The sequence below is a fragment of the Bos indicus x Bos taurus genome, chromosome 19, assembly GCF_003369695.1.
Source record: "Bos indicus x Bos taurus breed Angus x Brahman F1 hybrid chromosome 19, Bos_hybrid_MaternalHap_v2.0, whole genome shotgun sequence".
NCBI lineage: Eukaryota > Metazoa > Chordata > Mammalia > Artiodactyla > Bovidae > Bos > Bos indicus x Bos taurus.
Genome location: NC_040094.1, coordinates 53,961,397 through 53,988,124, shown reverse-complemented (window position 1 = coordinate 53,988,124; position 26,728 = coordinate 53,961,397). Strand labels below are relative to the sequence as shown.

At 52.0% G+C, this 26,728-nt stretch overlaps 1 protein-coding gene and 1 long non-coding RNA gene across 13 annotated transcripts in view; both read right to left on the bottom strand.

Annotated features, from left to right (window-relative positions):
* The window catches only part of RBFOX3 (RNA binding fox-1 homolog 3), a 441,600-nt gene extending 429,645 nt beyond the window's left edge, over positions 1–11,955 (bottom strand). For all 11 annotated transcript variants that reach the window (XM_027518175.1, XM_027518182.1, XM_027518177.1 and 8 more), the window contains exon 1: positions 11,405–11,955. The gene's annotated coding sequence lies outside the window, so the exon portion shown is untranslated. The remainder of the gene's footprint in view (positions 1–11,404) is intronic.
* A 6,661-nt stretch (positions 11,956–18,616) lies between these two features.
* The window catches only part of LOC113877745, a 126,761-nt gene continuing 118,649 nt past the window's right edge, over positions 18,617–26,728 (bottom strand). For both annotated transcript variants that reach the window (XR_003506802.1, XR_003506803.1), the window contains one exon: positions 18,617–20,861. This is a non-coding gene — a long non-coding RNA (uncharacterized LOC113877745). The remainder of the gene's footprint in view (positions 20,862–26,728) is intronic.

The following is a 26,728-nucleotide window of genomic DNA, read 5'->3' as shown; positions in this document are numbered from 1 at the left end:
TATCCCATAGCATGGTCTGGATACACGCTATACAGCCGACAGGTGTAGGGACGTGGCAGGTCGTGGCTGCCCTTACATGTACAGCCGGATACATACAAGTGCTCCTTGAAGAACCAGGGAATAAGGCATGCGCGTGCACGCATGCACACACACATACACACACACACACACACACTCCTCACCGTTAAGGGCCTGGAATGATGTCTTCTCTGTTCTCCCGGCTATAATTATTTTAGCGTGGGAGACAAATTCTGTCTCCAGAGTCTCAGTAGCGCTACATTAGAATATCATGCACTATGGTCCTGCAAAATCTCTACTGTAGCCTCACTCTTTCCCTCCATGCCAGAGCACAAACGGGCTCCTCAGATGGGCGGACACACCGTGGAAGCCCCGCACCAAGGGTTTAATGCCTGCTCTGAGCCGCTCCACTTAGAGCAAGAGAGCCAGGAACCACGCATGCGGGTAACCATGGCAACTTCAGGGAAGTTTAAAAAAATAAGTTTGTGAGTTGCTGGTTGTTATTTGGTGCTTGGGTTCTTTCCTTCTTTTTTAAGATAACAAGGTCCCTGAATAACACTTTTATGAGTTTTTTGGGTACTGCATCCGAGGCAGTGGCTGTCTCCAGACTTGCAATTACCTTCCAAGGGGGAGGCACGTCTTGTCCAAGCACCACCGTCACAAGTCCAGTTTCTGCTCTGGGTGGCTGTTCTCTGTGGGGTAACCTGGAGCCAGTGCACCTCCCACACATCTCCATGCCTCCTCCTCCCTAGGAGTCCAGAGATTGTCAAACCAGACCCCTGGGGATCCCAACCAGGTCCCACAACACCACTCACCCAATCTGGGGAGAGTCAGGCAATCTCCTCCAAAATCAGAGGCAAATCACAGGCAGAGTTGCACACACACTCACACACGTGCATACACAAGGGGCCAGCACAAGCCATGTAAACTACGTTCTCCCACAAAAATGCCCGAGTGGCCTCTGTGGGAGCAAATGGGAGCCACAGCCCTGACACTGACCTTTCTCCACGAAGGCAGCAGGAGCAGCCTCTCCATGCTGAGGGACATGCTCACGTGTCAACAGGGCACACCCGCCATGCACACGGCCATCGGTTCAGTGGCCCTGGCTGTGCCAAAAGTTAAGTCACCGCAGCAGGAAGCACACTCCTCCAGGCCTGCAGTACCAATAGTCTGCAAAGCACCTCCGGGCAGAACAATGGTGGGGCCCCGCCCACCCTGCTGCCCACTGTGCCAATGGATGGATTAGGGTCGGGGTCAGGAGCACCGAGGAGTGCTTGAAGGCCACGCACCGTTCCGTGTCACAGCTGTGGCCCCAGAGGGCTGGGCAGATGGCTGTGAAAAAAGGAATATATTTTTTTTTTAAGCAGAAAAATCCTAAATGGCCCTTTCAGCCTTTCGGCGCACATAATTGTAGTATCCGAGTTAATGAAAGGCCTGGCGTGCTGGCTGGCTGAATACCGCTAACGCCGCAGCCTGCGGCTCATGTGGAGTGGCTCCACCACCATCGTGGAAAGCCGACCCCAGTGGGGAGGCAGGAGGGGCGGGGAAGGAGGTGGGGAAACGCAGGAAATAAAGAGCGTTTCCAGGAATGACAAGGCTCCCACGCGGGATCACATCATCAATTAGCCGGTAGGAGGGCCGAGGAATGCTTGGCATCTTATTTCCACAAAGACAAAGTTTCCTTGAGGAAACTGCCAGAGTCTCCAAGGCACTGAAGTCAGACACAGAACAAATGAAGAGGGACGATGGCTGGGCTTGGCCGTTGCTCAGACACCCGCCCCAGGCAGTCTGGCAGCGGGCTGTGTGGGTTTAGAGACACAAGTGCAGCCTGCAGGTGTCCAGGAGGTGAGAACACACAACATCTATGTGTGCACACACACACACACCGTGCACACACATGCCAACACTCACACCTGTGCACACACACGCACACATATCCATGGACACGCACACTCTACTGCCAGGTTGGGGTCCACTATTCTGACCCACAAACATTCCAGTTTGTGGCTCTTTCGCCCACCAGCTGCTCAAGAGACAAAACACAAATGCGTTACTCAGAACTTGCGCGGAAGACCCTGCAGCACATCCCCCATCTGTGAGGAGACACTGGGGTCTTCAGGTCCGGTCTCAGATGGAGCCCAGAGCACGTCAGATCCTTTAATCGTCCATTGCAGAGCCTTCAAACCCACACCCAAGGGACTCCTGCCCTATAGGCCCCAGGAAGCAGCCTAGCTCAGCCGTCTAAGTGGAGGTGACTGATTTATTCTGACCGTCCTGACTCTTAACGACCCGCTCTCCTCCAGCCGTGCAAGGCTTTAATTGTCCATCCAGCAGGGCAGGGAGGAACCGTAAATCTTTCCTCCCGGCTGCTCTGAGCTCAGCGCTGCTTGACCTGCCATTGCCAGCCCCTCGCCTGCATCCCGCTGGAGCAGTCTGCTGGCTTTGAAGGTGAAGGCGGGGACTGGGGGAGGGGGAGCAGGAGAAAGAGGCTGGTGGGGTCGGGGAGGGAGACAGAGGGGTGGAGCACGGCCATGTGCCCTGTGTCTGCTCCTAACCCCAGGGTACTGAAGAGGAGTCTTCACTGCAGCTTGGAGGGGAGGCGGCAGTAGGCACAGTGTGCATGGGGTACCCTGGGCTACGCCCTCCTGAGCCAGCGTCTACACACTGGCCTCACAGAGCCCAGCTCTCAAGCAGCCTGACTCCTATGAAGTGGGCCAGACCCCGGGGGAGTCTTGGCATTCCCCTGCCTTCTGAAAAACAGCACAGCCCTGAAAGGAACCCACTGGGGAGGAAATACTATCCTCCATCCAACCTTCATTGTGTGTGTGACTGGTCCCAGCTGAGAGCACAGGGACCTCTCTGTAAGAGATGGGGGAGGGGGGTAAGCCACGGGCACACACGAGGTTGGCCTCAGGCTCCAAAGCAGGCCTCCTTCCCCCTCCAGCAGACTTCATATTTTCTGTAATTTTAGTCTATATTAATGCATTTCAAAGTGGTGAACATTATAGTTATGATTATTACCTAAAGACTTCCTTTATAGCCCTCATTTTCTAGCGTTCATTACTTTCTGAAAAATTATCCTTGGGGCCCGAAATTTTCCAAGTCTGGTCTTGTGGGTTTTCCTTCTTAGGATCTGAGCAAAACATACGATTGTGTCCATGATGGGCAGGGGGCAGGTGGTTTAGCGCTCCCTCAGTCTCCGTGGTGACTTCTGACGAGGAAAGAATGGTGTGGGGAGGGCAGGACTGCGCGCTGCACTTTTAACATGTCAGCACTGATATCGATGACCTGGTTTTGGTTTTGCCCATCTGTTCTGTCCAGACAGTTCTACTTCTGAAATGGGATTTCCATCTACGTGGGGGAAAGCACCCATGCACCATTCGTTTTACAAGCTTAAGCACAGACAAGTCAGGACAGCCAGCGCTAATCACTGCAATATTGTCAGTGAACCGATACAGCTGGACACGTATTTTCGAAAACAAAGGCAACCTTAGGGAGCGATCCCAGTCTTGGCCAGCGGATGTTGGAAGGGTCAAAAGAATGTAGATTCTGTGTGCATTCTTTTCAACTGTTCTAGGAGAGATCAGTCTGTGAGGGGAAAAAAACAAAAACAAAAAAAAGACATGCTGGTAAGCTGCCTTTCATCCTGTTGTCCCAGACACCAACCTCAGGGCTTCCGAGGTTAGGACAAGGAAATGGAGCCCCTCACCAAACAAAGGCCATCCTCCGGCTTCTCTATCTCCTTCCCTTTGGTCAGCAGTTAAAGGTTCACAGCTGGCAACGTAGCGAACAGACTTCTGGAATGATGATACTTGATAGGCGCTGGCTGTTTGGGAGTGTTGATTATAATATTACACCAACCCAAAACAATAATTCTCACCTTAAATTCCTCCAGCACCTCTCTTTTCTGTGAACATTTCAAAATACTTGACTAATGTACCCGTGGATAGCACTCCTAAGAGGTATGCTGCAGGCACTATCAGTCCCACGATGAGTAGCTTGGGGGACACATGAGGGAAGTTGGTGAATCACAGCCCCCACCCCCATCGACGAGGAGCCTGGGTAAGAAGGCCCTTAGGCCCTGGTTCCACCTCACCAGTCCCTGCAGTGGGGGCCCCAGCTGTGCCTGATGGCATCACAGTGGTCCCTTCAATGAGGGAGAGTCAATATTCCAGAAAGGCATGTACACTTTATGTTTATTTCTAATGGGTTTTGCAAAACTGAGTTTCGGTTTGTCACACTCTGGGTCCTGGGAATCAAAAACATCTCCTTGCTGAATGCAGAGGTGGGATAGAATCCTTCAGTCTGAGCGTTAAGTGCCATAGTGGCGATCTTCAGATTCAGAGACGTCCGGGAAGGGGAGGAGGTCACGATTCTTCTTTTCTTCCTCCTCGTGGAGAATCCAGCTGACATTGAGCTAGGGCCCCCATCTCTTAGAATCCAAAGCCACTCCTGTGAAAGTAAAGCACCCAGCACTTCCCCCTCCTTCTGTGTCCCTTGACATTCAACCGGGAGTGGAGGCATGGGGAGGGGGTGATGGCGCATCAGTGGGGGACACCTCAAGAGGCCAGAAGCCCCTTCACCCTCTGGAGGCCATGAACAGGGTGACCGCTGGGACCACAGCCCCACAGACAGACCCTCACTCGTGTCTTTCTGCCTGGCCATAAGTGTTCCTGAGAACATGAGCTGCCAGGTTCCTCCTGGGGACCCTCATCAGCCCCCTGAGCACGTAAGGATATCCTCACCTATACAGGAATGCTAAGACTTGTTTCTGTCCTAGCACCTGCGACTTTATCTGGAACCATTTTAAAACAGCATCATCTCCTTGTGGCAAAAGGACACAGTGCAGAATCCACTTCCTTAACTCTGACATTTGCTCATTCCTCCAACATGCGGATGGCACCAGGGAAGGTCTGTGCTCACCACCAGCTGTTGCAAGCCTACTGTGCACCAGTTCCTTTACGTGTATCACTTCGCCCCTCTTCTCAGCTGAGCAAGCTAGGCTTCACAAGCTTGACCCAGGACACAGGGTTGGGAAGTCTACATGCTCTCCCCTCCGGCATATTGCAGTCAGTCCCACCGCCCTGGAAGTCAGAACCTGGCCTCACACCTTACATCCCCTGCACACAGCCTCCCGCTATATCTCAGGCGAGTGCCAGATCGGCTCCTTGCACCCTTAATGGGCTTGAGGTCTCAAGTAAGGTAATTAACTCACAGCTCTGTCCAGAAGTTACATTCCATTTAAATGTGCATCTAAATGTGTGTGTCCCAGGGGTGAAGGGTGGTTCTTACAAGAAGGAACGGCCACAACACACAATCTCAGGGAAGCCAGTGCCGGTTAATAAGGAGACGAACTGAATGAAGATTCAGAGTAGATCTCCAGGGAAAAGAAAGGATGGGAGAGTGAGTCAGGAGAGGGTGGAACCCAACAGGAACCTGTGTGCAGACCCAGCTTGAAGCATCATTCTGAGTTTCCTTTTGCTTCTTGCATCTCAAGGTGACGAGAAAAGTAGGGAAACCGTGGTATGTGCGGCGATCTCACTGAAGTATTAAAAATTCATCTTAACACCTCTTGCTGAAAACAGAAGGTTAAAAAGCCCTTCTTGCTATTGCCAAAAGAAAGAGGGATAGGGGTGGGGGAGAAATCATCAGCAGAAGCTTTGATTTCAAGTGGCCCAGAAGCTTTTATGTACACACCCTGGAGCACTGCCCTGCACCCAGCCCTTAAAAGAGAAGTTCCAGGAAAATTAGGAGTTATTTTCTTTTGGATCCTATAGTGAAGCATCTCATTTGGATTCAGGAAGGATCTTGAGCTATTAAAGTTTAGTGAGAAATTACTCCTAAATGTACCTAGGTATTCATACCTCTTTAAATCTTTCTCCAAGTTGTATCCAGTTTTTTAATACAAGTAAACTTTATGTTCTTTGGCTTCAACAGAGTTTCACATTTTTACATAAAAAGAGCCTTCATTGCAGAGAACAATGTGCCTCTCTGTGTTCTCATTATCCCTACCTAAAAGGAAACTATCCTGAGACAGGGCGCAAATTTCAGGGATGCAGGGGAAGTACCTAGACTCTGGAGGACCACACTTCTTGTCACCACCATCCCTCTGTTTCATTTGGTGTCACAGACAAGGAGACAGTAATAAGCAGGGCGGCAGCTCTCCACCTATTCGCACACAGAGCTCTGAACGGTCCCTAGGTTTGTGCAGGGCACTACTGGTACATCGTAGTTGTAATGGACAGGCAGCCCTGTGCGGGAGCGGGGGGCCTGGCTGACTTCTGGCTTGTTTGATTTGGTGGAAGAATTTTGGTGTCAGACAAGACGCCTCGGAGAAATAGAGGCACACAGAATTCTCTTCTCTTCCATACAGAAGACTTCTGTTACATTTCCACTTGGCCCTCCAAAAGGAATGTGATGAAGCTGTGCAGGGGCCAGCTGGGAGCGAGTGTGCCCCAGGCAGTTCCTCCCCTGCAAGCAGGACTATTTTCTTGAAGGGCCAAAAAAAGACAAACCTGACCACCTGCCCTCTCCTCCTGGTTTCCAGGCATAGTCCGAAGCGATAAGAGACCAGAAGGGGTGGCTTCCCTGAGCAACAGCTGAGACCTGACACACGGGGTTGATGATCAGGAGGAGATCTGGGAGGGAACCGTTGTGGTAAGGCATAGGGCGGGCAGTTCTTCACTCATGCCTCTGTTCTTCTAGAATCTTAGGAAGAAGCTCTTTGGACAGCCATGAACCAAAGAAATATTTTATAAAATTCTGCTCAAAATATGTATATTCTCCCCCCTCCTTTTTTTCTGCTAGGAATTCTCTCTGGCTTTAAACAATTAGACCTTTCAAAAACTTGCAACCAAACTGCTTTGTTCTTGGTCCTCAGAGGAAACTATAGACTCTGAAGACCCCACCCCATCCCACACAAATTGATGCCAGCAAGTTATAGCCCACTCCCCAGGTGGAATCAGCAGTACCCAGCCCCGAGCTACACAGAAAGGGTGAAGACTAGATCCAAAGGAGGGGCCCCTGTCGCACGGTGAGCACATCTTTAGGTCCCTGGAGCCTAAATAAAATTAGCAGTCTTTTGCGGGCCCTGCTGGCGGCCGTCCCTTGTGGGGCTCCCCTGGCTCCTGGGCCATAGCATTCAGTTTTGCTTCACCTGCTCCCTGGCAACACTTTCCAAAATGCAATGTATATACTGGGAGCTTTCCCCAGGCTACTAGAGGAAATGCTTTCAAATGAAGTAGCAGATTTTATGCTCTTTATTATCTCAAGTCACCTTCTAAGGCATGTTTTGGTGTCAGCTCACGTGTTGGAGAAACTGCGACAGCAAACTCATTTACTAAGTGTGCTGCGCTTTAAAAATGTACATTTTATATTAATAAACCAGTCCACATCACAAGGTATTTCTTTAAGTGAGGTATTTCTACTCGTTTTTCTGTCTGCAGTCCTCCACAAAGAAAAGACCTCACCATGTACTCAGTTACTCCCCATCCCACCTGTAGATGCGAGCTGTCCTCAATTCTCATACGTAATTCAAAGAGAAAGTCATATACCAAGTGCCTGCACCACTCAGAATGAAAAGGGAGAAAAGAAGACATAAAAGGGGAGGAGAAAGAGACACAGACGGACAGAGAGAGAGAGAGAGATGGAACCAGAACGTTATAAATAAAAAGGAGACAGTGATGGCTCAGAGAGAAACCTACTTCAGAGAGGCAGCAAAAAATAAGATGTTTAGGCTGTCTGAATGTTTCATGAACCTGTGAAAATAACGTGCTGCTTTATGAAAGAACGTGGGGAGACATTGCAGCTAATCAAAAAGATGTAGGTGCAAATGGGATGTGTTTATAAAGCCGGCATCGCTTGCAGAAGAAAAAGCCTGCAGCAGGCGGGGATTTAGGGAAAGGCAGGTGCCCACAGAGGAGCATAGCATCTCTGTTCAAGGCAGGAAGTTTCAGGATGGTTTTTCCCCTTCACTTGTTTAAAAACAAAAAATTCCTCACCAAATGTCAGCTGTGAGTCAGGTTCCATTTGTCTTTATAACAAAGTATCAAGCAGGAGTGTGGAAATAAATAAACACAGAGAGACAGCTAGGACCAAAAAGACCAAAATTGCAGGCACATGGATGGGCTAGATGAGGTAACCCCACACCACAACCGCTGCAAAAGAGTGTTTCAATTCCGTGTTCACTGTCACTCCAGGCTCAATCAGACGCTTCTCCCTGCATGGCTCCCCAGGCTCCTTACATTGCCCCCCACCCCACACACCACCACTCTGACATGTACGGGGGGAGAGGTGCTTCCTTCACCTTTACATTCCTTTACTCCTAATTCTACAAGCAGGCATCAAATAATGCCACGTGCCCAGGAGGAAGTGGGGATAAATCAACCAGTATCTCTGCCCTTAGGAGTAAGGTGCGGTACCCAAGCTGGACCAGGCTGGCCAAGGAGCAATCCAGACTTGGGGCTGGCATTTTCTCTGGCCAATACCATGCCCAGTCCACCCCAAATACCAAAGAGCTCCATATTTCTCTCCAATTCTTGGAAGCCATTTCTTTGAGCCGTTGGTAGAGCTCAAAGCTTAGCAAGTAGCAGGAACATAACAGAGGCCCACTCTAGAGTGGTACCCAAGAGTCCTCCCATCTGCCTCCTTCCTAAATCTGCCTCTTGGCTGGCATTGGGTTGACCCTTCCCCCCAGCAGGGTGAAGAGAGCCACCGCCGAGGCAGCGCCCCCAGCGGCCCCAGGACAACCTCCTCAGGGAGGATGGCACCAGAGCAGGCTGCGGGCCCTGGCCCTGTCCTTGGTGCTGCCGCCAGCTGCGCCCCCTGTGGCAGGGGCCGTCCAGGACTCAGCCTTCCGTCCCGCCTGGCCTCTGGGACCCTGCGGAAAGGCCATGAATACACCCGGACCAGCTTCGACTCCTTTCCCAGGGCACTGGACAGGAGACATTTTCAATGAAGGCCCAGCATAGCCAGATCCTGGCCTATGGGGACGTTCCTGGACTCCAGCTTCCCCAGGTGACCTGAGGCTACCCAAGGCCCAAGGATGGACTCAGTTCTCTCTAAGCTCAGGCCCCTAGAGGGGGGAATCTGAGCAATCATTCGAGTCCTCTTTTAATGGAGGAGGGGATTGCTGTTGGAAATGGGCAAGTGGTGCCAAAAAAGCCCAGCAGCTCCAGCACAGACAGCCCACGTGACTCTGGCAAACCCCTTCCTTGGTTTCCAGCTGCCTCACTAGGCCCCAAGCACCAGAAACTCCACTCTAGCTTCTGCTTCCTAACCCCCAGACCTTCTCACCTCATTCTCCAGGGCTCTGCTCTACCCTCTCAGAAGCTCCCGGTTGGGAAATCAGTTAAGCACTGCTTCCAGGAGAGTGTGCCTGTGAGCCCAGTGCCCACCCAGGGAGGCCTCCAGTCTCTGGGGAGGGACGGGGGTGGCAACCTCCAACCTCAGGGCATAATGGAGCTCTGAGCCCCAAGGTGGAGACGGGGACTGTGGGACAAGCCCGCCTAATGCTCAGAAGGAGCTCCTTTGCCACGCCCTCCCCAAACCCCCCGTCCCAGTGCTCTTCGGTCCTCAGAGAGGCCCCCCACTTGCCTGCCTCCCGCTTCCATCAGGCTGCGCTTCCATTCCAACTTTTCTCCCTCTCTCCCTTCACAATCTTCCCTCACCTGGAGGGTCTGGTTTTAATTAGTGCAATATACCCGTTAACAACGCAGCCTAATTAAGACATCCGCCCAATTCCGAGATGCACACTTAATGAGCAGGTTCTGCTACAATGTTTATACTTTTATTATGATTATTTGCAGACCAGTAAAACCAAAGCCGGCTTCCGGCTGATAGACCTCATACCGGCGACCCCACTCCATTAGCCTCCTACCTGCTCTGTACTAAGTGCCCCGGGCTCCCGGGCGCGCGCCCAGGGCGTCCCCCGAGCCGAGCGGGTGTTTCAGCTGGAAATTAGCGGCCGGGCGCGAGGGAGAAGCGACTTCACCCCCAGCTGAGGTGTAGGGCTGAGTCCCTCCGTACCCGTCCTTTTCCTCCACCGCGGAATGTCTCGTGCATCAGCGTGAGCTGCACCGCGGGCGTCCTTTTTAAAGTGACCATTAAAGAATAAATCCAGTCCCTACCCAAAGCTGGAGAGCTCCGTCAGGAAGGAGTTTTTCCTCACCCTCGCCGGACCCCGCGGCCGCTGGAGGAGCTGAAATCCTGGACTCCCAGTAAATCCCTCCTACCCTATGTCAGACCTCGGATCCTGGGGCCGCTCTGGGACGGGATGGGGTCCCAATGTTCCTCCACGCCCCGCGCCGCGTCCTCGTCCCCGCGTGTACCCGGTGAGGGCCCCCGGCAGCGCGGGCACTGCGGGGATGCAAACCCGGAGAGGCTCCGCGCCGGGGGAGGCTGCGTCACCCCGAGGTGCCGCCAGAGACAGCCCTCCCGAGGGGGCGAGCCCTGGACCCCTCCCCCCTCCCCGGCGAGTCTCACCACCTCTGAGACCACCGGGATAGAAAGTTTGGACTGGGTGTGCCTGACCGCCTTCGCGCCAGCTTCCCTCAGCGCCGGGCTGCGCCAGCCCCTGGGGGCGGCCGAAGCTCGGAGAAGCAGCCTGGGTTCACGCCAGAGCCTCTCTGACTCCCGAGACTCTGCGGGGAGCGCCCCCAGCCCGCCGCCTGGAGGGCCCTGCTAGCGGCTCGCCCCCTGCCGCTTCACACCGGCGCACAGCGCGACGCTGCGGGCCCGGGGCCTCTCTAGGGAACCGTGGGAGACCCTTCCTCCCCACAACTCTTTTGGGTTATCAACTCCTCCGGTGAACCCTTCTCCTCGAGGACTTAGGCAGGGTTCCCCGGGACTGGGTGCCCAGGGGTCGCTCCCACCCGCGCAGGTTCCAGCTCCGTACCCCGGACGCGCCCCGCGGGGACGGGATCTCCTCCCGCTCAGCCTCCCCCCGCCAGGGAGTTCCCCACGCCGGGCACTGTGCCGCCACCGCCGCCACCACCACCGCCGCCACGATCAACGCCACGAGTGCGCGGGACTCCCTGGCGTCTCCATGGAGCCCGACCCCGGGGCCTTCCCATTCACAAAATCGCCCCTCCGGCCGCGGGCTGGACCACGTGCCGCGCGACCCGAGCCCAGGAGGGAACCCAGAGAGCCCCGACCCCGCGGGGAGACCCCTGACCCCGAGGGCGCCACCCCTCCCCGAGCGCCCTCGGGTCGGTCCGCGTCCGCGCTCTGCAACCCCGCGCCCCCACCAGCCCCGCCTCCCCCTGCGGGGTCCGGTGCGCCCCTCCCCGGGACGTGCCCACCCCCACCCCCGAGCCCAGCCGGCTCAACGGGAAGGTAATGACCACCGCAGGGGTGAAGCGCGGGCGGCGGGGGCTAGGTTACTCACGGGCTCAGCGCTCCCCGTGGCAGGTGACAGGGGCCCGGCGGCCATGCCCCGGCTGCATCCCGGCCGCCGAGCGGGCAGCGGCGTCCCGGGGCCGCGCGGGCACCGGCGAGCCGGCGGCGAGGAGATCGCGGGGCCGGGCTCAGGCGGCGGCGGCGACCGCGTCTCCTCCGACCACGCGAGCGGCTGGGACCGCGGAGGGGCCGCTGTCCTAGGAGGCTCGGCGCTCGCTCTTGCCTCGCTGCCGCCCTCTCTCTCTCTCTTTCTCTCGCCTCTCTCCTCCCCCTTTCTCTCTCCCTCTCGCCGGCTCCTCTGGCTCGCTCGGCTGGAGCGAAGAGACAGCAGGAGCACGCGGCGGCGGCGGCGGCCCTGGCGGAGCGCGCAGCGCGCTGCAAGGGAGGGGGCTCGGGCGGCCGCGCGGCCGGGAAGGGCGGCGGGGCGGGGAGGGCCGCGGCGGGGACAGCGCAGGCCCGACGCACCCTTGTGGCCCGAAGCTCCGGCCCGGAGCAGAGCCTGCACGAGAGAGGTGGGCGAGGCGCGGAGGACCCCAAAGCCCGGGGCTGCCCAGTTTCCCTCGAGCGCCGCCCTCCGGTCCCGGACCCGCTTCCCCTCGCTTCCTCCCTCCCTCACTCCCTGCAGCGATCCTGAGGCCGGGCAGCCCCTACCAAGACCCTTACCCTCCTGCCACCCTGGCCCTGGCCAAGAAAGAACAACACTGGGGATCCCTAGGAATGGGACTTGGGCCCCAAGAATGGGACTCGGGCATCGAGGGCGAATGCTCCCCAACCTCTGCCACCGGTCTGCACCCCCTGGCCTCCTCTTCCAATTTGCCCACACACCTACTCCTTACTGGGGCTTGAAATTCCCTGCCTTGCGTTCCTGGGAATCCAAGAGTGAATAATCAGCCACACAGAGTCACCACTGGGGTGTAGGTCCACACTGACCAACCACACGGATTCAAACATTTCCACCTTGGCCTTGCAAGAGGGGCTGTCACTTGTAGGAGGTCAGCTAAGAATTTGCCTAAAGTCAGAAAAGCAAGTATTCCCTGTCCCCACTCCCAGCTCCCCCACCCCAGGGGAAGGGACCCTGATGTAGGTTCTGAGACGGTCTCTATCCTCCGGAGGGGGAGCAGAAGGAAAGCAGAAGCTAAGGGCCAGAGGAGTAGGGATCATCTGGGCTGGCAGGATGAGACCCATGGAGAGCAGTGAGGTCACACCAAAGGCAGGCAGGAGGCCTTGACTGTCCCAAACAGAACCACGGAATTAGGCAAAGCCTTGCTCCTGATTCTACACAAAAGACAATCGGATGCAGGCCTGGAGCATCATCCAGAAGGGTGAGAGCAGGGATGGAAGTGAGCTGAACCATCAAAGACATTCTCAACCTAAGTGAAGTGAAAGTCGCTCAGTTGTGTCCAACTCTTTGCGACTCCAAGAACTATACAGTCCATGGAATTCTCTAGGTCAGAATACTGGAGTGGGTAGCCTTTTCCTTCTCCAGGGGACCTTCCCAACCCAGGGATCGAACTCAGGTCTCCCGTATTGCAGGCAGATTCTTTACCAGCTGAGCCACAAGGGAAGCCCTCTCAAGCTAAAAGCAAATGAAAAACCTGTGTCAGGTTGCTTTTACTTCTGGATGCTGCTTCTAGAACAGATTTCTTCTTGTACCTGACTGTTCTGCTTTTCTGTGTGAGGCAAAGACCATGTCATGGAGTCTGGAGTTTGTTAGGAGCTTGTAGGACTCAGAGACAGTGAAGGGAGGGATATAAACTCAGCTCCTCTGTGCCCAGGGCTCTGCACTGCCAGCTGCCTTCCCAGCAGAGCAAGGACAGATAGTGTCCACAACAGGTGGCTACTGTCCACTCACGAGCTTGATGTTTTTAATTTCTGGCCCTTTTCCCTGTCTGGGTCACTGATCTGTCTTGGTCAGTGGGAGTCATGCTACACAATTTCGAGTTAGCTTCTTGGCCCTACAACTAAACACTGGATATATGCCTTGTCCACCAGCAAGGCAGCTGCTTGGTTGATTGAACTCTCCCCAGCCCCCATATTTGAAATAGAACGTCCCTGCTCAAAAGACCTAATTGGCTTTCTCTGCCCTCTGCTGTCAGATGGTCCAGGCCTCCAACTTGTGGCTGGGCCCACTCACTCCTCATCACCCGCCTGTCTTCTTATAGGCAGGCCTTTTGCTTCCCAGGCAAGATCTTTACTAGTCACTCCTCTGGATCATTCCAGAGAAGCTCTCGGAAGACAGCACCAAATCTTGTTCCCAAGCTCCACCAGACCCAGCCAGGGCTCAGCATGCTGTAGGTCCATGCAGACACCTGAGCGCATGGATTGAAGTTGGTGTCGGTGGCAGGATCAGCCCCAGGATATGCACATTGGGATCACCATCAGGGAGAGGCCCTGGCAAGGCTAGAGCCTCATGACAAGCCTCAGAGACTTTGGCCTCTCAGCACCAGTTGCTGTGGAATGAGGATCTGCCCAGGAAAGGGGCTCAGGGCCAAACTGTATGTCCTCATATTAGTATCAGCCAGGGGGGATTCCTGTCTTGGGATATGACTGAACAGAATTTTACAAACCTCTGACTTGGAAGCTTCATTAAAAAAAAAAAAAAAAAATGAGACCATGAAGGAGGAACCAGGAACAGCCCTTTGCAACACTAAGAAAGAAGCAAAAGGAGATTTAGCTCAGAGCCTAAAATGACAACTGAACACACATAGCTAATTTTACTCTCTCTGAAAACCCCACTAAAACTACCAAAAGAGATTTCCTGAAGATGAAAACCTCCCAAGGAGCTGGTGAACAGAGAAAAGACAACCACCAGCAAAGTGTGGGAGGCAGGAAGGCAAATGGACAAGAGGTGCTTGGCCTTGCAGAGCTGAGTCCTGACCCCATCATGGGGAGGGCTAAGAAACAGAACCTCCAAAGGCTTAGAGCCATGGGACAGGTAACTGTGGGCAAAAAAAAAAAAAAAAAAGGCAGCTAGGAGTGGTGATGATCTGTTAAAAGAGCCTCAGATCCTGGATGGTTGCCCACTCCAGATCACTGGATGGCTGGTCACCATGGAAGGGTATTCTTCGAGGAGGGTGAAGCAGGGGCTCTGTGGCCTGGGGGACTCCATGCATGGTGACAGAGGGGTGTCTTTCACTCTGAAGGCTAAAAGCCCCACCCAGCCCCCATAGCACCAACATCCTCCAGGCAAGAAGCTAGAAAAGTCTCTTCCCCCTCCTGCAGATTTTAGGAGAAACCTATGGATATAATTTTATTGTTTCCAAGCAGAGCCCTGAGCCAATCTCCCTAGAGAGAATCCCCAGTGGATAAGCCCACTCAATCCTCAGACCTTTGGGTAGCTCTGCAATCCCTTCCCCTAAATGTGAGTAGACAACCCAGGATTACCAGACATTGGGGGAAAGCTTTTGAGAGAAAGAGCCACCCAGGTGGGGACCTAGGGGTGTGGTGCACAACTTCAAAGAAATAGACATTAGGCAGGGAGGAGAAATAGACATTTAATATCCTCAAAGACAGCAGATAAGATATTGCATTTAGGAACCAAGAGCAGGATGCTATTTTAAGGAGAACATTTAGAGAACAAAAAAGGACTGGAAAATTAAACGTGTGAGAACAGAAACAAAACCCTCAACAGACAGGTTGGAAGATGGAAGGGAGGAGCTATCCCAGAATGCAAAGCAAAAAGACAAAGAGGAGAAAAATAAGAAAGGATGAAAGAATTAGATGACCAGTTCAGGCGGCCTAGGACCCATACAAAAGCAACCCTTCTTTCCATTCCATCCTGCCTGAAAGAGTTATTTAATTCTATAAATTTCCCAGAAATGAGTTTCCAAGTTCTCAGTAGAGCAGATGGAAATTGACCCATATCAAGGCATATTATCACACAAAGCAAAGCACTGAAGAAAAAAAATAATAAAGTGAAATCGCTCAGTTGTGTCCGACTCTTTGCGGCCCCATGGACTATAGCCTGCAGGCTCCTCCATCCATGGGATTTTCCAGACAAGAATGCTGGAGTGGGTTGCCATTTCCTTCCCCAGAGGAACTTCCCGAACCAGGGATCAAACCCAGGTCTCCCGCATTCCAAGGACCCACCAGGGAATCCCAAGAGAGAAAAAGGCCTCCACAAGTTTCTGGGCTTCATAGAAAAGAGCAGAGGTCTTTTCTTCAGAGGTCTCAACAACAGCAGAAGCTAATAGATAATGGAGCAGTGCCTTCAAAGTGTTGAAGGAAAATATTTTCTGGCCTAGAATCCATTATGTAGCCAAATGAACAATCTAATGTGAAATTAAAATAAATATGTTTGCATGTGCAAGGTCTCAGACAAATTTACCCACCATGTGCCATTTCTCAGGAAGCTATTAGAGGATGTGCTACAATAAAACAAGGGAGTAAAGCATGAAAGAGGATGACAGTGGGTAGATGAAACAATGGATCCAGTAAGAGAGGGAGAGAGGAAGGGAATTCCACAGAATCAGAGAGAAGGGAGATCTCTGTCTAGATGAGAGCATGTGGTGACACATTCAACTGTCCGATATATAGACCTGCTGAGAGCTATCATCACTCAAATGCCTTCTGACATCATACCACCCTTTTAATGCCAGTTGCACCTGCCAGGTTCTTATCCGTACTTGGCCTGTACAGGTCCAGGTCCCGATAGAGTTTCAGCTCTCCTCTGCAAGCATGGCACCAGTATAAGCTGAAGACATTCATTTCCCCCATCAGAAGTGTGCTATTTTGTTTTCTTAGAAATAGAAGGATGGCCATGGTTAGCTAAGAAACATAAAATTCAGATCCGTCTATTTCTCCATCCCCACCAATCTACCAGACATCCCAGCTGGGGATGGACCTGTTTCCCAGGCAGCCCCATGACCTTGCCAAGAGCTTTCTAGAACAGATGCCATGGTCCATTCAGGGCCAGTGAGTACACTGACTACCTAAAAAGGGCTCGAGTAAACTCCCAGGCAGCTGAGGCCAGTCTGTGATCCCCAAGACTCTTCTCTTCTCTTCTCTTCTCCCAGGCTTCTGTGAGTAGCAGCCCAAAGTGGCCCCAAACAGAAAGGATGTCATGGCTAGCTCTCTATGTTAATCAGCTTGCACATAAGACGACGCTAAAACAGTAATATGTTTGAAGAAAACACAGTACAAGGGACTTCTTTGTCCCTGTCGGTCTTTTATGACCAGCTGGTGGGCTATCGGAGAGTGTACTTTACATCTATTACCAGGCTTCCTTGTCTGGTCATTTAATCCAACAGAGAAGGTTACTTAATGCAGTCATAACCTCCTTGCTAAGAATAAATATTTCACTCTCTGTCTCTGTCTCTCTCTACACATAGGCACACACACACAAACACACTCCAATATTTGTGTTACATATAAATATGTAAATATTTTCATTTCCCCACCACCATTGCTGGATATCTGGGCTTTCCTTTGGCCACAGTCCAGGACGTGGTAGGATACTCTGAAGAAGTGCTCTTTATCTTAGTGATCTCCCGGTAGGGAAAGTTCCGCAGGTCCTACTATATGAAGTGGATGAACCTAGAGCGTTATACAGAGTGAAGTAAGTCAGAAAGAGAAAAACAAATATGAACACATATATACGGAGCCTAGAAAAAGGTACTGATGAACCTATTTGCAGGACAGGAAGAGAGACTCAGACAGAGAGAACAGACTTCCAGACACAGCAGGGGAAGGAGAGGGTGGGATGAACGGAGAGAGTTGCATTGAGATACAGACATTGGGCTTCCCTGGTGGCTCAGATACATGACCATGTGTAAAGCAGAGAGCTGACAGGAAGTTGTAGAGTGCAGAGAGCTCAGCCTGGGGATCTGTGACAACCTAGAGGGGTGGGACAGCATAGGAGCTGGGAGGGAGGTTTAAGAGGAAGGGGACATGTGTGTGTCTATGGCTGATTCTTGTTGATGTATGGCAGAAACCAACACGATGTAAAGCAATTATCCTCCAATTAAAAATAAATTTAAGAAAAGATTCTCACACACAAAATGCGGGGCAGCCGTGCAAGAGCTTCTAGTCTGTAGGGCTCCGGGGCTTGTATCTCTCTGGATCCTGTGAAATATAGGTCACAATGAAACCTTGGAGGTCAGAGACACCAATCCAAGAACTTAACAAGAGACAACGTGGAGGTTGACTGGCTCAGGCCCACGCCTCTGCTCACAGCCAGTGGGGAGGGACCCAACACGCGCCCAGCCTCGACAGGGGCCCCAACAGCTGGACCGGCCTCCCAGTCTTCCCTCACACCTGAACAACGGTCCCAAACTTTGCCCACTCCCGGTGCTCTGGACCCTGATTCCTGGCAGACAGACAGACAGGGTTCTCTTTTTCTCCAAGAAGGGAGGGCTCAGATTTAAGCAGCTTTCTTTCCTCTCATCTTCCATCCATGCTCAACTCCTCTTGCTGCTCTCTTTCCTTTCAAATCCTCTCCCCATACTGGTCTAGCCCCCTTGGGCTTCCTCCTCTTCCACTTTCCCTGCTCTGAGGAGCTCTAGCCTAAAAGCGTGGTCAATCCACACCCATCCTTTGAGAACAAACCCTAGTGATGCTCTCCTGCCATTGCCTTCCCTTTTATCACAAGTGGTCCCCACCTCCTCTCCAACATCCCCCTGGAAATGGCTCTGCTGGCGTCCCTAGAGACCAACTGGCCTGTGCCCCTTCCTCCACACAGTGAATCATTCAAGGGGTTGCCCCCAAGCAGACCACAGCATCTGTTCTGGGAGGCTCTTGGCTCTGTCACCCCTTGTTATGAAAGTTGGATGGTGCCTGGGAACCCTCTGCTGGCTCCTCAGCCTTCTCAGCAGGGAACAAGGCAGGTGGCATGTTCTCCACTCCCTTTCTAGAACTTTCTCTCTGTTCTTCCCTCCCGAGGCAGCTCCCTCTGCATCTCCCTTTGGTTCCCTTGCTCCTCCTTAAATGCCCGCTTTCCCTGAGACTCCACTGTCAGTCCCTTCACGTTATTTTCCTTGATGATCTCATCCCCTCCCTTGGTGTCACTGTCGCGGGCATCATCCCGGCATTTCAGAGCTGGAGGCAACTCCAGAAAGATGAGACAACTGAGGTCAGCGTGTCCAGGTGCCCTGCGGGGGCCTCCCAATGCCTGGGTAGCAGCTCTGGACACTGAACCCCGCCTCTGGCTCCGCCAGTAGTCCTGCCCCCACCCCCCCCGCCCCCCACCACACTGCCTCTTATTTCACATGCAGGGGAGCAGGTGGGTGCATCTGCAATGTCACACACACACTTCCAGACTTGATATTTTATTTAAGAGCAGGCAGCTCTATATCAGTACCCAGTTGCTTTCAGTTCTGACATTTATCTTCTCCAAAGGAGGGTGAGCCACTTGCAAATCGTCCCATCTCTCCTCCCACGTGGCTGGGAAATGTCAGAGGGAGATCCAGGCAGCTCAGGATCCCTGGCCCACATCGAGCACATTTCACTCTTTGGGCTGCTTGGTAACCCGGCTGCTTTGGGAGAGCTGAGAAGGCCTGGGAAATTGCATGAGAGGAGCCAGCAGAGGGTTCCCAGGCACCATCCAACTTTCATAACCAGGGGCGGCAGTCAGAGCCAAGAGCCTCCCAGAACAGATGCCGTGGCCCGCTCGGGGGCAGCTGGGTCCTTCCCGATCTTCTCAGATCTGCTTGTTTTGAGTGGGACCCATGCCACGTCTTAGAGCTCTGCCTGTGATTGCACAATAATACCCACCCAGAAAACAAATTAAAAATAGGAAAAATCCATCCGAGGCGTGTGTCTGCTGAGGCAGAGTGCTGTCAGATTGCTAGGCAACCCCGGGCGATCCTGTGGGAAGGTCTGTGCTAAGCTTGTTCCACAGAAGTAGCACTCTTGTCCCTGTTGTGTGGATGTGCTCAGCTGAATCTGAGCAAGGTCATGGACAGAGGGAAGGCACAGGCTGCCTGAGCCGAAGACGTGCCCATCCGCTTGGACAGATGGATTTTCCAGAGGACAGAGAAGAGGCCGAGGGTGTCTGCAGGATAAGAGGCATCTGGGAGCATGCTGGAAAATCTATCTAGTTTCCCATGTTCCCCAAATCCAGGTGCTTAGAATTGTGTAGGCAACGTGCTTGAATCTTAACTGACTTACCCATTCCGCTGTCTTCATCACCTTCAGTCAGAGGTGAATTAAGCAGGTTCAGAGACTGGAGACAGGAGGAGAAAGGAAAGAGGGATGCATGGCCAGAGCTGGTGGAGGAGCAGGGAGGAAGCAGAGCTGGGAGCACCCAGGCACTGCTGTGCTTGGCTTTGTGCTCCCAAGGCCAAGACGGAAGCACATGCTCTCTCTTTACAGTTTCATCCAAACCGCACTCACAATAACATGTTTGTGGATGGTACAACGTTGGTTGTGAGCATAAAATACTTTTAAAAGGAAAAGGTGGGGGATGCGGCATCATGAAAAATAACAAGAATTTTCCATTAGACTTGAAGGTCTTTAAAACAATGATGAAGTCAAGAGAGCTTCTTCCCTTTTCCGAGGCTCCACAGAGACAACCCAGGGTGAAAGCAAAAGGGTGTGTCAGCTTCCCGGGGCTCCCATCACACAAAACCACCGGCTGCAAAACAACAGAGATGTATTCTCTCACAGTACTGAAGGTGAAAAGGTATCAGCCTGCTGTATCAAAGGCTCCAGGGAGAAATCATGCCAGGCCTCCCTTCTGGCTTCTGGTTGCGGCCGATGGTGCTTGGCATCCTTGGCTTGTGGCAGCATTGCTCCAGTCTCTGCCTCTGTCTCCATGTGGGTTTGTCTCTGCATCCTCTTCCCTTTCTTATAAGGATCTCAGTCATCGGATTGAGGGCGCACTCAAACTCAGCACAACTTCATCTTAACTATTCAATAATTGCATCTGCAAAGACACTGTTTCCAAATAAGGACCTATTCTGCGGTCTGGGTGGGCATGAATTTGGGGGGACATTATTCAACCCACTCCCAGGGGAATTAATAATGAAATCAGACGAGCTTCAGAGCAGACAGGTGTTGGCCATCATCTGGCCCGGCCTGTCTCTCTCTCTCTGTTACAGCACCCAGATATAGCATCCCCAGCTCTGCCTGGGCACTGCCATGGCGGTGCGCTCCCCACCTCGCATGACGGCCTCCCCATTAGAGGAGAGCCTGCACTGCAGGGAAACCTTCCTTTCAAGAGGACGCGGACTCTGCTGCGGTCATGGTCCTGCTGAATCTCGGGACTTTGCACAAGTCCCGGCATCAGTCCCACCACAGCTGGGTGGCAAAGAGGACATGTAATTCCCCGCTTTAGACATGGAGTTTCCACTGAGATGTCCTAACCGTCGCTACAGCACAGGCTGCCTCGTTCCCAGTCTGTTTCTTCTGCGTGGTTTCTGTGCGTATGCCCAAACAGGTGAGGGTGGGGGTTTCGACTTATTTCTGTTAAATTGAATCCAAATGGTCATCTATGTTGATTCTGCCATCTTGACACATTATTGAATGGTTAAGACGAAGTTGCGCTGAATTCGAGTGCGCCCTCAATCCAACTTTTCACCTTTAGTCTGCATCATCCCTGGGTTGAAAGCATGATAGGAAAGCCTGGTCCAGACCCGTGAGTAACTGAATACAGTGCCCTCCCACACGCCTGAGTGGGTAGCTTGCCGTAAGGATGTACATTTTCAGGGTACCACTATTAAATAATCTAAGTAACTAACATAGTTAGAAAGAACACTTCACTGAATCACTTTGGATGGCTTTTATCATTAAAGTTTGGAATCTACTGAGTGCCTTAATGGAAAATTCAGACCTTTACTATTTCCATAAACTTTTTTCTTCCAGTTCTGTTAAGACAAAATTGATATAACATTATATTAGTTTAATGTGTACTACATAATGATCCGATATATGTATATATTGTAGTAACTGCCAAATAATTTAGTTCATGTCCATCACTTCAAATTTTTAAATTTTCTTTTAGTCTGTGAACTGAGTTGACAGTTGTTGGGGTGGCTGAAATGACATCAGTTTCACTGGGACATGACCCGATCGATGTCCTCTAGAAACCAAAGGCAGCCCACCCCCTCCCCAGTCACTGAAAGCTCACATAGGCAGGAAAGGCTGCAGTCCCCATGGGGTGCTGGCTGCTGTCACATGGCTTCTGGCAAATATGTGATGGCACATACATCCTACAGGTCAGGGCATGTGTTAATGACGTGGCTTGGGAGTCACCCCGAAGGAGGCAGAAGAATAAATAACAGAGGAAAGAAAACTTCAGGTGGATCGTAGGCCTCTTAGAACCTGACATTTTTACACTGTGGCTTAATTTCCATGCTTCCTCCCAGAGACCTCAGGGCACCGTGTTATCTCCGTGTCCCGTACACATGGTCCTGTACAAACACGCCTGATCGCATCCCCAACAACAAAGGCGATGCCGGTCACCACCACCAGCCAGATTCCCAGTTCCGAGGCCTTCTGCCTGACCAGAGCAACAGCAGGATGCAAGCCGCCTCCCTCCAGCTCCAGGGGACTCCGGACAAGGCACCCACCCTGGGAGGGCTGCCCACATTGCACTCCTCCCTGTGTTAGTGGCCCTGGTTCTCCAAAATAAAGCAGCACAGACACTGCAGGCCGCAGGCCGAGATCAAGGTGTTGACGGGCTGGTTCCTTCTCCCTGTTTCCTCACGTGATCATTCTTCTGTGCCCTAACCTTTTCTGATAAGGACACCAGTCATGTTGGATTAGGGCCCATCCATATGAACTCAGTTTAACCTAACTGCCTCTCTAAAGATCCCACCGCCAAATACAGGCATGTCCTGAGGTGCTAGGGGTTAGGACTTCAACATGTGAATCTGGGGGACAGTTCAGCCCACACACCCTGTTGACGTCCCTATCTCTCCTAACAGTCAGAGTTCCCAGTCCTGAAATTCAGCCATACCTCTCACTCCTCCTTCCCCTCCCTGCTCAGCCCCATCTACATCCTAACTAAAGCTGCATTTTTGTCTCCATCCAGCACTGAATCTCCAAGTGAAGTTGAGAGGTGGACTGGGCAGATGTCACTTTTGACACCTTTGTGAGGCGTGGCAACCCTGGGGCCACAGGTCTTCCACTGCTGCCCAGCAGACCTGGTCTCCTGGCCCATCCAGGGGAGCACCCCCGCTGCCAGGCTGGGCCTCCTGTTTTGTTCCCAACAGTGGCAATAAATGGCCCAATGTACCCAAATCGTTGGACCAGGGCCCCCAGTGTGTGCATATTCAGGACAGTCAGCCCCCTGGGATGTCTAGGACAGATTTCTACCAAAATAAGATGAACATTGAAAATGAAACACTAACTCCCCCGGGGACTGTTCACTGAGCCTGGCCCTATGGCCACAGGCCCCCTCACCCCCTTGACCGGTTCTTGAGAAATGAGATGGTGGGCTCCCATCTCGTTTGGTGGGGAGGACAATCCAAGACCAGAGGACAGAGGGCCTGGGTGCCCAGCTCAGCCTGGCCTCCCGTGTGATGGGGACCTTCTGTGGGCATCTTCAGGGCTTGGTTTGCTTCTATGCTAATGTACAGGGACAGACCTCATGACCCTCAGTCCATCTCCAGGGCTGGGAGCCTACAGTTCTCTCTGAAGCAGCCTGGCTGCCCCAGACCAAATCAGCAGTGCCAGTGCTCAAAGGAGACGTGGGGGCAGGAAGAGAGGTGAGCTGCCTATTGTTTCAAGAGATCTCCCTCCTTCTACCTCCCCCTCTGGAAGCTCATTCTTTTCCAAAATAGCTCTTGTGCCTCCTTCCCTCCTGTCTCCTCCCTGCTTCCGGGAGCTTCATGGCCAAGTCCCACCTGGCAAGGGGGAAGAGCATCAGGGGAGGAAGGGTATGGCTCTCAAGCTGCAAAATTTCAAAATCAAACAATGACCCCTCCATCCCTCAATTAACCACCCCCTCAGGAGCAGACTAATATAAGAAGCCTTGTTCTCAGGCCAGCTCCCCTGCTCCAGGGTCCTCACAGTGCCCAGTACCGAGGAAAGGGATCATCTGAGCATTTAGAAGCCCATACACACTTGCCTCTTCCTGCTCTGCTGGGGGAGCCCGACTCCAAATGGAGTGTTGACCTTTCCTTGGTCAGGCTGTGGCCGCTCCCAACCTGGAGGGTCCTCCTCTGCCCCAACACAAGATCAGGCCTACGGATGGTCAACCAACCTTGGCCAATTACTTTGGACCCCACACTGACCCTTGACCCAGATGCGCCCTCTGTTCAGCTTTCTGCAAACCCAGCTCACTCCCCACTCATCTCTCCGCCAACTCCCCTGGACAGTGAGACTCATTCTGATCTGTGACTTCAGGGCTAACACAACAAACCAACGGCCCAGTGCACCAATGCAATTTCCTGCAGAATCTTTGGCAGTCGTGACACACCACATATCAGGCTGAAGTGGCCGGGAGCAGGGAACAGCCAGGAAAACCTTGTGCCTTTTTTTAAACTAAGATGAAATTCACATAACCTAGAATTAACCATTTTAAAGTGTGCAGTTCAGTGCTATTTAGCACATTCACAATATTGTGCAAAAATAACCCCTATCTAGTTCCAAAACATTTCCATCACCCCAAAAGGAGACCCTGTGCCCACCCAGCAGCCACTTCTTTTTCCCCCAACCCTGTGCTTTTTGATGCTAAATGAATAAAATGCAAATTTTTCCTACTATTCTTGCTCCAAAGCATTGGCGCTTTTTGAATAGGACTGTCATACTGTCCTCATCTTCTTGGCTTGCCCACTTAACACTCACGGATGTTCCAAAAGTGTCACATGAAGGGACAGGCAGTCTTAAGCTGCCTTCATGAACAACTTTGCCATTTACCCAAAGACAGTAATTCCTCATGCATTCATTTATCCAACATATATTCTTTGAGCACCTTCCTAGGGCCCAGCTCTCGGTCAGTCAGTGGCTCACAGGCATGAAAAGGATCTGATGCGGCCCTCCAGGCACTGGGTGCTAAGTTTGGGAGGCAGAAGGGTAAACAGCACAATGACAATGTCACATGGTAAAGCGATTTGAGAAAAACATGAAGAAACACTCCACCCACGGAGTGGCCTTGCCATCCTCTATCAGTATTTTCATCCACACTCCCACATGTTAACATGGCTGTCTTCACCTCCAACACCATCTTTAAACACCAAAGATGGGGACACATATGCTGGATGAGACTGCAACAGGAGGGGGCTTGAAGAGGCAACTCACAAAGAAGACTTAAAAAGGACCCCAAAGCACCGAAAGTGTCTAATCTCACCAGCCACCAAAGCAACGCTAATCAAAACACAAACAGACTTCCGCTTCTCCACCCGCCCGATTCTGAAACTGCTGATTGCATTCCGTGCTTCTGCTGGGAAGTGACCCTCTCCTGCACTAGCTGGTGGGGTCGAAGGGGGCATCTGTCTGGAGGGCAGATTGGTACTTGGATCAAAAGCTTCCAAAATGTGTTTAACCTTTAACTCAGCAATTCAACTCGTAGGAATTCACCCTAAGGAGAAACTCGGGAACGAACGCAAAGGTTTATCTTGGAAGATTTATGTACCAGAACATTTGCAGCATTGCTTATGACATCAAAAGACTGAAAACAAACTGCACATGCAACTCCTGGGTGCTTGGTAAATAACTTGTGCACTCATTAAAAGTCCTTCTGTAGAAGAATATTCGGTGCCATCGCAAAGTGCTCATAAGGCTTTGAATGGAAAGATTTCTAAAACAGTGTGCAGTGCAATGCCACTTACACTCTCCAGGCCCTGGAACAGGCTGCAGGGACACACTCTCTTGGCTGGAAGTGATTCCCTCCATACAGATGAACAATGGGTAATTTTTTATTGTTCTTTTTTGAACTTCATTGTATATTCTAAGTTTTCTATGTTGGATCTCAATCATATTTGTAACCAGGAAAAATATAAGGAGTATTTTTACGTTTTGATGAGAAATGTTACAGAGGCAGTTTATCTGCCAGTGCACCAGCTCGAAGCAGGAGGAAGAATCAGGACAGTTCCTGATAAAGGCAAGGCTCTACCTGCGGGGGTGAAAGGTCCCCGTGCCTTTGACCAAGAAGCTGAGGGAATACCATGGTCAACCTCTTGACTTTCCTTTTCAATTAAGTTTTGAGTTGACTTGCTGGTATCAAGCCGTCAGGAGTTCCCCATGTCTCTTTGAAGCTCACGGACCATCTTGGCAATACAGTCTAGCCCTTTCTCTGGGTCCTCTCAGGAGGAGCTCCCTCTTGGGTTTATTATTTTGAACTGAAGTTCTGGAAGTTTCATCATTACACAATAAATATTTTTGAAGCTCATGATTCATGAGCGCAATAAAAGAAAATTAATTTTTATTGAATTTCTACTGTGGGCTACACACCCAACATGCAATTTCCTCATTTAACCTTTGAAATAATGACTTGAGGTTGGTGTTACTGCCCCCAAATTACAGATAAGGAAAATGAGTCTCAATAACCCAGACTCAGAAAACTGGCCTTGGTCTCAGAAGCTGGCTTCTCCCAGAGCGTCTGATCTAAGGAGCCAGAGAGAAAAAGCCCCAAGGTGGGGGCCACGGTCTTTTTATAACCTCACAACCAGTAAGGGCTTTTGGTACCCAAACTTCACTTGGACCCCTTCTTAGAGAATGGACGGCCTGCAGAGGACAATGCTTGTGTCTCCACCCAGCCACAGGGATGTGGCAGCTGATGAACTAGGATGCCCGCCTCTGAGGGGGGCTGTCGGGGGAGACTGTCCAGCCGTGCGCACTGCCAGAATCTGAGCCCCCATACTCGTGACTGCAACATCTCTGAAACCAGGAGACAACTCTATTGGGAGAACAAGCACTAATTAAATTTACTGGGATCATTGAAGAGGAAATTATTTAATATTCTGAACAGATTTAATATTTGAAAGCATGGACGGCCTTGATTCGTCGTGGACGGGTTCTTTGCCATGGGGCTTACATTTGATGGGATCCACACAAGCTAGGAGGAGGGGATGGAGGTGGCTGGAGGCTATGTTGTCCCTGGAAGCCAGAGGAGAGGGAGAGAAGCTGGGCATGGTCGGAGGGTGAGGTCCTTGTAACAACCCTCCACAGGGACCCTGGGCACTGCTATAGCAAGCTGGAAGTCTTGCTATATTCACAGTTTCTGTGGCCCCATATCTGTGGGTCCCTAACATCTGCCTGCATTTGCCCCACCTTTCTGTAACCCAGAGCCCTTGTTGGCCAAGGTACCCACCTGAGTGAGAGGGTTCAGAGTCTTGTACCCCTTGGAACACATGATCTAAACACCCTTATGTCTCTTGGTGGAAGTGAGAAGAGATACAAACACTTCTGCTATGTCCTCAAGACACATGTC